This window comes from Trematomus bernacchii, unplaced genomic scaffold (genome assembly GCF_902827165.1).
Source record: "Trematomus bernacchii unplaced genomic scaffold, fTreBer1.1, whole genome shotgun sequence".
Taxonomy (NCBI): domain Eukaryota; kingdom Metazoa; phylum Chordata; class Actinopteri; order Perciformes; family Nototheniidae; genus Trematomus; species Trematomus bernacchii.
In genome coordinates, this window is record NW_022987671.1 from 158,060 (window position 1) to 169,986 (window position 11,927).

Below are 11,927 nucleotides of genomic sequence, written 5' to 3' on the forward strand. Positions count from 1 at the left end.
GTCACCACAAACAAATCATAGAAGGACTTGTTTTGATTTATTGCTCAAATGGAACTGATCATAACATTCAGGCTGCTTTTAATGCAGACACATTGCAACTCCATTTGCATTTCACAAGAGAATGTTTGCAAACTTTACCTTCATGGAGAACTGCACGGTTGAAGTGGCTCTCTAAATGGGTTTGGACCTTGCTCAGTTTGGCTGGGTGGAACTCATTTGAGGCACAGAACGGGCAGTGAAAGACTTTGCAACATGTAGTGCATCGTTGTAAATCGGGCAAGGATCTCCCCTCTTGGATTGAAATATGCATCTTGAAAAAGAGAGAGCCTAATTGGTCAAACTGAACATTTTGAAATACTTTCACAGACAGACATAAATTAGGCCTAATTGTTAGATTCTGACACGACAGATTCTAACCTACAGAATAGGCCGACATAATAACTGACTAAAACACCTCATGCAATATTACAAAACATGTCAAAATGATGAGACTGTACTGATAAACAGTAAACAGGCAGTCAGCACAGTTAAGATTATTTACAATGAATTCAAATAGTAATACAATGAATATTAAAGAAGCATTTACACTGAAGACAGAACTTATATTAGGCTACTGCTGATTTAATGTAGCGGACAGACAGATCATATTGACATGCTTTTGTCATCCTTTGAAGTTTAATTAATTAGCTGACTATAATTAATGATCAGGGTTGGGAAGTTTACTTTTTTTAAATGTAGGTTACAGATGACTAATTACCCTGTTAAAAATGTAATACGTAATGTAACTGACTATGTAACTATTTGTATTGATAATCTAATGTTAATTATGGTTCTTTTATGTTTTTTGTGAGTCCCTTTGGATAAAAGCCTCTGCTAAATAACATAACCATAACATACGGTTTCATTAAACAAATAAACAAAAAGGCTAACAGTTGGTTTTGCAGCGAGTCATCATCATAGGCTAACAGATGACATTTAGCACGTGTTGCTTGTATTGCTGTCCAATTGAATACACCAGAATAGTTGTTAACTTTAAACAAACAACATGATTCACATTACTCACACTCTTACTGTAATTAGTGATTAAATCAACAATTAATGTAGGACACCTAGTTGGGCTTGCCAAAATCACGCTCCAGTTTCATTAAACAAATAATCAAATATGCTAATGAAGCTAATGCTATTAGCATTAGCTTTTGCCGAAAGCTATAGCTAACAAATAATTGTTTTTAGTGCCTTTAATACTGTTAGAAGCTATCATAAGCTAACAGATGTTTGTTTGTATTGCCTTAAGACTATCATAGTTAATGTTAGCTAATCACACTTCATTTCAAGACACCGGAATTGTTATTAATGTTAAACAAATAAAACTTTAAAAGCACTTCACACTACTCACACTCTCTGCGTTGTCGTTCATATTCATGTCTCCTGCTCACTAGGTGGCGATGTTGCAAAACAACTAGGGTCCTGAGAGTGCGGTCCTGAGAGTGCGGTCCTGAGAGTGCAGCCTCCGAGGCTGCAGCTTCATACTAGAGATGGCAAATCCGGATCATTTTACGGACTCAGGGTCTTCTGAGTCAGTCATTGAAGAGATCCGGATCATACGAGTCATTTGAGTCATATGAGTCAGCATGACCAAGACCGTAGAAATCCTATTGGTGAAACCGAAAAGTTGTTGCATTTCACGAGCATATTATTATTCCATATATTTTGAATATATATATATATTTGTATATATATATATATAATATCTGCATGTATATTTTCTATTTCGACATGTATATTTTATATTTTATTTTTATTTCTATTCTTGTATATTTTGTAGTTTTGTTTTATTGTAAAATGCCTTTTATGCTGCTGTAACAACAACAATTTCCCAATTTGGGATCAATAAAGTACTATCTATCTATCTATCTATCTATCTATCTATCTATCTATCTATCTATTAAACTGACGTTATAATTAACCTCCGCTACACAGTGTATTTTGCTTTAATAAAAAATGTTGATCACAAAAAAAAGGGTTATTTTGCGATTTGGCAAATCTGAGTGCTGTTGACTCGTGCATGAGGACGAGTCTGCTGGATCTCTGGATCTGCTGCTATATACGGCTCCGAGTCCGCACAAGTCTGATCTGCTGTGTGTTGCACACACAGTGAGTCAGGATTTGCGAATCCGAGTCTGCTGTGGACTCGTGCATGACGACGAGTCTGCTGGATCTCTGGATCTGCTGCTATATGGTTACGGCTCCGAGTCCGCACGAGTCTGATCCGCTGTGTGTTGCAGCGAGTCAGGATTTGCGAATCTGCGAATCTGCGAATCCGAGTCTGCTGTGTGGACTCGTGCATGACGACGAGTCTGCTGGATCTCTGGATCTGCTGCTATATGGTTACGGCTCCGAGTCCGCACGAGTCTGATCCGCTGTGTGTTGCAGCGAGTCAGGATTTGCGAATCTGCGAATCTGCGAATCCGAGTCTGCTGTGTGGACTCGTGCATGACGACGAGTCTGCTGGAACTCTGGATCTGCTGCTATACGGTTACGGCTCCGAGTCCGCACGAGTCTGATCCGCTGTGTGTTGCAGCGAGTCAGGATTTGCGAATCTGCGAATCTGCGAATCTGCGAGTCTGCTGTTGGAGCCGTCGGCTCCTCTGAGTCCCCACGAGTCTGCAGGAAGTTTCACTGATCCGCGTCCCCTCCCCTGAGCCAAACGATCACTTCTGGCAGCTATCCTGTATACTTGCTAAAGGGTAGGTAGATGGACTGGGGTACGTTGTAATGTGATTTTACATGTTATAAAGAGAGTAGCGAGTGACGCAATTTATAGTTTTAATTTGTACGTCACACCAAGTGTGGGACTCAAGGACTCGGGTTAATGGAGAGGGGAGACTCGTCATGACCAGCTCATTTCTAGGATCCGGGTTAATGATCCGGATGAATCAGGACTCGCCCATCTCTACTTCATACTACTCCCTCCAACACACACGAACGCGCACATGACCAATGAGGGCACGAGATAAGTTTGTGCACAGATGGAAAGCTGACAGGCAGGTAGGGCCATAGATATATATAAACACTAGATGGCTCATGGGAGATTTTCCAGCGTAGCTCACTGGCCGCCATCTTGCTACAGTCAACTAGAGATGGCAAATCCGGATCCTTTTACGGACTCAGGGTCTTCTGAGTCAGTCATTGAAGAGATCCGGATCATACGAGTCATTTGAGTCATATGAGTCAGCATGACCAAGACCGTAGAAATCCTATTGGTGAAACCGAAAAGTTGTTGCATTTCACGAGCATATTATTATTCCATATATTTTGAATATATATATATATTTGTATATATATATATAATATCTGCATGTATATTTTCTATTTCGACATGTATATTTTATATTTTATTTTTATTTCTATTCTTGTATATTTTGTAGTTTTGTTTTATTGTAAAATGCCTTTTATGCTGCTGTAACAACAACAATTTCCCAATTTGGGATCAATAAAGTACTATCTATCTATCTATCTATCTATCTATCTATCTATCTATCTATCTATCTATCTATCTATCTATCTATCTATCTATCTATCTATCTATTAAACTGACGTTATAATTAACCTCCGCTACACAGTGTATTTTGCTTTAATAAAAAATGTTGATCACAAAAAAAAGTGTTATTTTGCGATTTGGCAAATCTGAGTGCTGTTGACTCGTGCATGAGGACGAGTCTGCTGGATCTCTGGATCTGCTGCTATATACGGCTCCGAGTCCGCACAAGTCTGATCTGCTGTGTGTTGCACACACAGTGAGTCAGGATTTGCGAATCCGAGTCTGCTGTGGACTCGTGCATGACGACGAGTCTGCTGGATCTCTGGATCTGCTGCTATATGGTTACGGCTCCGAGTCCGCACGATTCTGATCCGCTGTGTGTTGCAGCGAGTCAGGATTTGCGAATCTGCGAATCTGCGAATCCGAGTCTGCTGTGTGGACTCGTGCATGACGACGAGTCTGCTGGATCTCTGGATCTGCTGCTATATGGTTACGGCTCCGAGTCCGCACGAGTCTGATCCGCTGTGTGTTGCAGCGAGTCAGGATTTGCGAATCTGCGAATCTGCGAATCCGAGTCTGCTGTGTGGACTCGTGCATGACGACGAGTCTGCTGGAACTCTGGATCTGCTGCTATACGGTTACGGCTCCGAGTCCGCACGAGTCTGATCCGCTGTGTGTTGCAGCGAGTCAGGATTTGCGAATCTGCGAATCTGCGAATCTGCGAGTCTGCTGTTGGAGCCGTCGGCTCCTCTGAGTCCCCACGAGTCTGCAGGAAGTTTCACTGATCCGCGTCCCCTCCCCTGAGCCAAACGATCACTTCTGGCAGCTATCCTGTATACTTGCTAAAGGGTAGGTAGATGGACTGGGGTACGTTGTAATGTGATTTTACATGTTATAAAGAGAGTAGCGAGTGACGCAATTTATAGTTTTAATTTGTACGTCACACCAAGTGTGGGACTCAAGGACTCGGGTTAATGGAGAGGGGAGACTCGTCATGACCAGCTCATTTCTAGGATCCGGGTTAATGATCCGGATGAATCAGGACTCGCCCATCTCTACTTCATACTACTCCCTCCAACACACACGAACGCGCACATGACCAATGAGGGCACGAGATAAGTTTGTGCACAGATGGAAAGCTGACAGGCAGGTAGGGCCATAGATATATATAAACACTAGATGGCTCATGGGAGATTTTCCAGCGTAGCTCACTGGCCGCCATCTTGCTACAGTCAACTAGAGATGGCAAATCCGGATCCTTTTACGGACTCAGGGTCTTCTGAGTCAGTCATTGAAGAGATCCGGATCATACGAGTCATTTGAGTCATCTGAGTCAGCATCACCAAGACCGTAGAAATCCTATCGGTGAAACCGAAAAGTTGTTGCATTTCACGAGCATATTAAACTGACGTTATATTAAACTGACGTTATATTAACCTCCGCTACACAGTGTATTTTGCTTTAATAAAAAATGTTGATCACAAAAAAAAGGGTTATTTTGCGATTTGGCAAATCTGAGTCTGCTGTTGACTCGTGCATGACGACGAGTCTGCTGGATCTCTGGATCTGCTGCTATATGGTTACGGCTCTGAGTCCGCACGAGTCTGCTGTGTTTTGCACAGTGAGTCAGGATTTGCGAATCTGAGTCTGTGAAGTTCCGCTGACTAACTCGTAGGCTACTGGTCTCTCTCGATCATTGACCTGGATTCACGGATCCCGCAATTTTGATTAAGTCCATTATGTTTCCGGCTCTAAATGAAGTTTCAGTGTAGACTTCTAACAAAATTGTCATGTTGTGCAACAGTCTCCTGTGTGTAATAGCTGCATTTCCAATAAGGATCTTACTTGGCAAAACGTTTATTTTGAACATAGCACACAAAAAGAAACAAACAATGACAAATGATAGAAAATTGCAAAACAGTTAGAATATATAAAATGTCTTAATTATACAATTATTATTATTAAACATATAATTATATCTAATCATATGCCCCCCATATTTTCTCATGGACTGCGTAATCATTGCAATACTGGTGTTTGTATGTGTTAAATGTGTGTAAAGTGGTGTCTTTTGCTTTAATAAAACATATTGATCACAAAAAAAAGGTCATTTTGCGATTTAGCGAATCTGAGTCTGCTGTTGAATCGTGCATGACGACGAGTCTGCTGGATCTCTGGATCTGCTGCTATACGGTTACGGCTCTGAGTCCGCACGAGTCTGCTATGTTTTGCACAGTGAGTCAGGATTTGCGAATCTGCGAGTCTGCTGTTGACTCGTGCATAATATAGCCGCGGGAGCCGGGTGCTGGAGGAGGGGCTATGCTCGTGCACATGACGAGTATGGATCTCTGGATCTGCTATGCTATTATGGTTAGGAGCCGTCGGCTCCTCTGAGTCCCCACGAGTCTGCAGGAAGTTTCACTGATCCGCGTCCCCTCCCCTGAGCCTAACGATAACTTCTGGCAGCTATCCTACTTGCTAAAGGGTAGGCAGATGGACTGGGGTACGTTGTAATGTGATTTTACATGTTATAAAGAGAGTAGCGAGTGACGCAATTTATAGTTTTAATTTGTACGTCACACCAAGTGTGGGACTCAAAGGACTCGGGTTAATGGAGAGGGGAGACTCGTCACGACCAGCTCATTTCTAGGATCCGGGTTAATGATCAGGATGAATCAGGACTCGCCCATCTCGACAGTCAACAGCTACTCTGGTACGCGCTATGGTAGCTGTTGTAAGGTGAGTGATCTGCACAAAAATACTCTTAACTCGCTGAAATCTTGACTGATTTACAAACGGTTTGGTTTATTATAAACATTATTAGCATGGCTATGATACAGGATGCTTGGACATGTTGAAATTGCAGCTTTTCTTTGTGTATGTGTGGTTGTATTTATTAGCTGGCTAATAACAAGAGGCTGTGAGTGAGACCTAGTATTACAAAGTTGACCCAGCAACTTTACACCAGTGGGAGAGGCAGAACTGCTCTTTCTTTTCAACATAACTTAAGTTATACATGATTTCTTCCAAGTGGTTTGGCTTGTTAAAAACATCTTACATTTAGATACATTATGATACAGGAAATTGCTGGCTTTGTGTTTACAGAAGTACCTGACTATGCCGGACTTTTGTGCAGCCTACGGATGCTCTAATCGCTGCAGTCTGGAAACAAGAACCCGTGGAATCACCTTTCACGTGTAAGATATGACAATATTATGACTATAATTAGGATAATCGTTAATTACTTAGTGGATGTATGTACATTACAAGTTCTGCTACACAGGATCAGTGGGGCTATGTGAGATAATAGTATTGCAAGATTGTTGTTGACCCAGCCTCTTTAGAATATGTTGCTACCATTTCTTTACACAATTATTTAATGTTTCTTTTGGACACCTTTTTTATAACTCTTAGTGTGGTTGTCTTATTCTTAAAGTATACATACATACATACATACATACAATTACCCCAAAAATATGATAATTTCGGTGTGTATTTTTGTCCTTACCCTTAATGTTAAAGGAAAGAAGGGAGGAAAATGTTGACAATAATTTATATATCTGGCTACCTTTCTCATGTTTTTAAGGTTTCCCAAAACCGGAGAGAGGAGGAGGCAGTGGGAAGTTGCCCTAAGAAGGCAGGACACTGCTCTGCAGTGATCACTTCAGTTGTGAGGACTTTGACAGGACGGGGCAGACTGTCCGGCTTAAAGATGGTGTTGTGCCAACAGTATTCAGCTTCCCAGCTCATCTTCAAAGGGTATGTGTATCATTGGCCAACAAGAATTCAAGGTGTATAAGATTGATATATAAATATGTGATTAAATGTCACACTTTAGTTTTTCTTTCAGCAAGTTTAGGAATAAATAATGTGTTGTGGATTACAGCACATTTTAAACACTCAAAATGTCTTTAATTATGTTTATTTTAGCCGGAAGCAACAAGAAGCACAACCACTTCTAGAAGAGCGGAAGATGAACCTCAGCCTAATGTTGTGAGTATTCTGAATGTGGCCAAGACCAGAGAGATGGTCATTGATTGCAGGAGGGTGAGGACGTCTCCTCTACCCCTGTGCATTCTGGGAGAGGATGTGGCTGTTGTGGAGGACTACAAATACCTGGGAGTGCACTTAGACAATGGGCTGAACTGGAGGATCAACACTGACGCTGTGCACAAGAAGGGGATGAGCAGACTCTATTTTCTGAAGAAGCTGAGATCCTTCAACGTGTGCAGCAAGATGCTGGAGATCTTCTATCAGTCTGTTGTGGCTAGTGCACTCTTCTTTGCTGCGGTCTGCTGGGGGGGCAGCATCAGAGCCGGTGACACAAGCAGGATCAATAAACTGATCAGGAAAGCTGGGTCAGTCATCGGCATCAAGTTGGACCCCTTTGAAGCTGTGGTGGAGAGGAGGACACTGAACAGGCTGTTGTCCATCATGGATAACCCCACCCATCCTCTCCACCTGCAGCTGGACAGTCAACGGAGCTCCTTCTCCAACAGACTGCTGCAGCTCCGCAGTGCCATAACTCTGTACAACAAATCACCTCTGGCTGGAAGATAACTCTCTGCTCCATAGTTTATCTTGAATATAACCACGTTGTACATTTTACACCTATATAATCTGTTCAATATTTAAAGGTGGGGTAGGTAAGTTTGAGAAACCGGCTCGAGATACACTTTTTGTTATATCCCATAGAATGCTCTTAACATCCCGATAGCAATGAATATCTGAAGTGCTTTGACAACAAATCCATAAAACAATTTCATCTGTGGAAGCAGTAATACTGTAAAAAGCACGACCAATCATTTTAGCCGGCCCGGCTAAAATAACTGGATGGCCTACCTGCCTGTCAGCCTTCCATCTGTCCACAAACTTATCTCGTGCCCTCATTGGTCATGTGCGCGTTCGTGTGTGTTGGAGGAGGGGCTCTGTAAGGAAGTAGCAGATTTTTTCCGGCTGTGTATTTTCAAATTCTAGCGCACTCGAGCTGGTTTCTCCAAAATGACCTACCCCACCTTTAACATTAATATTCCATATGCCTTATATTTATGTATATGTATATTAGATATATATAATATCCTGCCAAACTCAACATGTATATTATTTTCCTCTTTCTTTATTTTCTTTATTTTTGTTGCTTATTTCTAATTTATTGTAAAATGCCTTGTCCCTTATGCTGCTGTAACTAAAAATGTTTTCCCAAATTGGGATCAATAAAGTACCATCTTATCTTATCTTATCTTATTTGCATGTGGAATGTCACTAACAAATGAGAGCATCATATGGCTTGTCATATTAAATCCTTTATCTCGGTGGTACCCAGGAAGGTCTATGATGGTGTTACTAGGAGAGCCCAATATCATTTGAGGTGGTACTCTGTGTAAAAAGTTTGAGAACCACTGGCCATCTCACTTGCTCTATGTCACTCATACACTTGAATACACATGTGCAAACATTGAAACTACACCCAGGGGTTGGCAACCTTTACAATCAAAATAGCCATTTTGTCCAGAGCCTCAAAACATATTTCTGCCTTATAAGGGGACAAGCCTATTAAGATCAATTTCTTAAAAGTACGCTGAGTTGTGTTTTCTGTTGGAGAACGTAATTTTTTTTTAGGAGAATAGAAACCACACCAAGTTGTACTTCTTAATAATAATAATACATTTATTTTGGGGGGCCGCCTTTCATAACACCCAAGGACACCTTACAGGGCATAGGGGCAATATAGGGAACAATTAAAACTGGATTTAGTGAGATATCAGCCGGGGTAAGACAAGACAAACAACAGTAAATGGACTACAGAAGGACACAAAAGGACACAGGGTACAGTTTATATTATTCTTGGGCTTTTTTCGACTACAAGAACTCAGCGCACCGTGCTGTGAAGTGGTAACGTATTTCAAAAGTTCTGGATTTGTTTACAAATCTAGAAACTAAATACAAAACTAGGACGATATGAAGATCTCATGACAAAAATAATTGTGATAAATGAGACAGAACTGGCCTGTCTGTGGGCTCATTTTATGTTGGTTTGGTTCTTCTGATAAAGGTGTGAATATCTAAATAATATACCACCATATGCTATTGTCATTAGTTGTGTCCCTGTTCTTCAAGCTAAGGCATTGCTAAATTAACAACTCTTGGCTTACAGAGTGGTAGCATGAGACCGATTTTTATATATAAAATATAAATATATTTTAATTTTATAATTTATTTTAAATATTAACAATATAATAAAATAAATGGAAATATATACACCGGCAAATATTTAATATAAATACCTTGTGTGTGTGTGTATAGCTATTGCTTTATCTGCTTAATGTTATTTTCATATGAAAGTCCATGATTATAAGTATGCAGTATCATAACTACATCTTTGATGTTTATAAAAAACCAAACCGTTTGAAAATTGGTTGAAAATTGAGCAAGCTATGGTTATTTAAATAGTAAACCATAATGTTATGAATGAGAGTACTGCCTGTAGCAAGATGGCGGCCATGTGGCAACGTCGGTCTCCATTGGCCAGCAGCGCGGGTGAGTCATCTAGTATTTATATATATATCTATGGGTAGGGCATCCAGTTATTTTAGCCGGGCCGGCTAAAATGAATGGTCGTGCTTTTTACAGTACTACGGCTTCCACAGATGAATTTTTTTTATGGATTTTTTGTCAAAGCACTTAAGATATTCATTGCTATCGGGATGTTAAGAGCATTCCATGGAATATAACAAAAAGTGTATCTCGAGCCGGTTTCTCAAACTTACGTACCCCACCTTTAATGTGGAAACACATCCCAGGGGTGCCACACATATACAAATGTGTCTGTTGATTGTGTATATATATGTATTGTTAGAAATTAAAATCAATGTTTTATGGCATAATTTAGTCTAAAACATACCGTCAGTTTAAAAGCAGTCTTATGAAGAACTCATTGATTTCAGTATTGTGGTCACACCTTAAAAGGTGTGAAAGGAGGGATTGTTAGAAATTAAAATCAATGTTTTATGGCATAATTTAGTTTAAACCTTCCGTCAGCTTAAAAGCAGTTTTATTCTGAAAATCCTTCATTTCCGGTTAGCATTAGCATGTGGCTAACGTTTTGAAACCGTGAATTGAAGGTGAAATGACATGTGATGTTGTACACTAAACACGCTGGGATTAGCACTCATTTATTGACTCTGAATAACGTTTATCAGGGAATGTTTAAATAACCACAGACAACAGAAGGATGTAATTTAGCAACAAAAAAAGGCAGGAATTGCATTCTTCACCACACACAGATAAAGATTACATGTGGTTTCTCTGACTTGAAGTATTGTAGTTAACACATTTTATTACATTTGCATAATTTCATAAACTTCATAATACACTGTACACAGTTTATTTGGATTTTCACCATATTCCTTTTTTCATATTTCAGAGTCAAAACTATACACTGTTCATTTTTAAAAATGTCTGATTTTAAAATGTGCATATTTTCAAAATTTTGAATTCGTTTTCCAATTTCTGTTTTTTAACTTAAAAAAAAAAAAAAAAAAATACCAGATTTTAAAGTTAAGTTCAGATGACATAGGATATCTTTATAAATAATACAATTGTACTATTCAGAGGATTAGTAATTCATTTTTGATAACTTAATAATATTATCCAAGTACTTAAGAAACATGTCACCAAAAGACACTAAGTTATGAGCATTCACAATGCCAGGCTCAACTGCAGATATTAAGGAGAGGGTAAACATCTGGTCAGATGCTATGACAGCGCCAAAAGATAGACAGAAGACATGGAACCAAATAGAGGAACTGTTCAAGCAGTGGCAAACGAGACGATTGATTCCAGCAGATGATCAACCTGGACCAACGGAAGCCCATAGAAAAGCTGTAGTTGAATATGAGAATGCTGAATACCTACAACAGCAAGAAGCATGGATCAAAGCCGGACGGCCCTCTTGGTATGGACCTGAAAAAATCGCTATGAACAGAGCTGAAAAAAGAAAACAGAGAGTTACAAGACTGGTACTCTATCTGGAAGATGTCCGCCAAGGATTGACAAACAGCTTACATATGGTAGAAGCAGAAGATCTGCCAATAACAGAAGAGGCTCCAGTTATCCAAACTCCAAAGCCGTATCCAAGCCTGACCGAAGTGTCTCCTCCCGACATATCAGAGAACAACCCTTCTCACCAAGCTTCAATTCAAGCCCCAAATGTGAAAGAATTGGCGTATGAGGTAAGAATCCTATCCAGTGTCAACCAGCTTATGGAAGCAGAACTCGGCAGAAGAATGGAAGAACTCAGCAGAAGAATGGAAGCAGAACTCAACAGAAGAATGGAAGAACTCGGCAGAGGAATGGAAGAACTCAAAAGAAGAGAGGAAGAAAGACA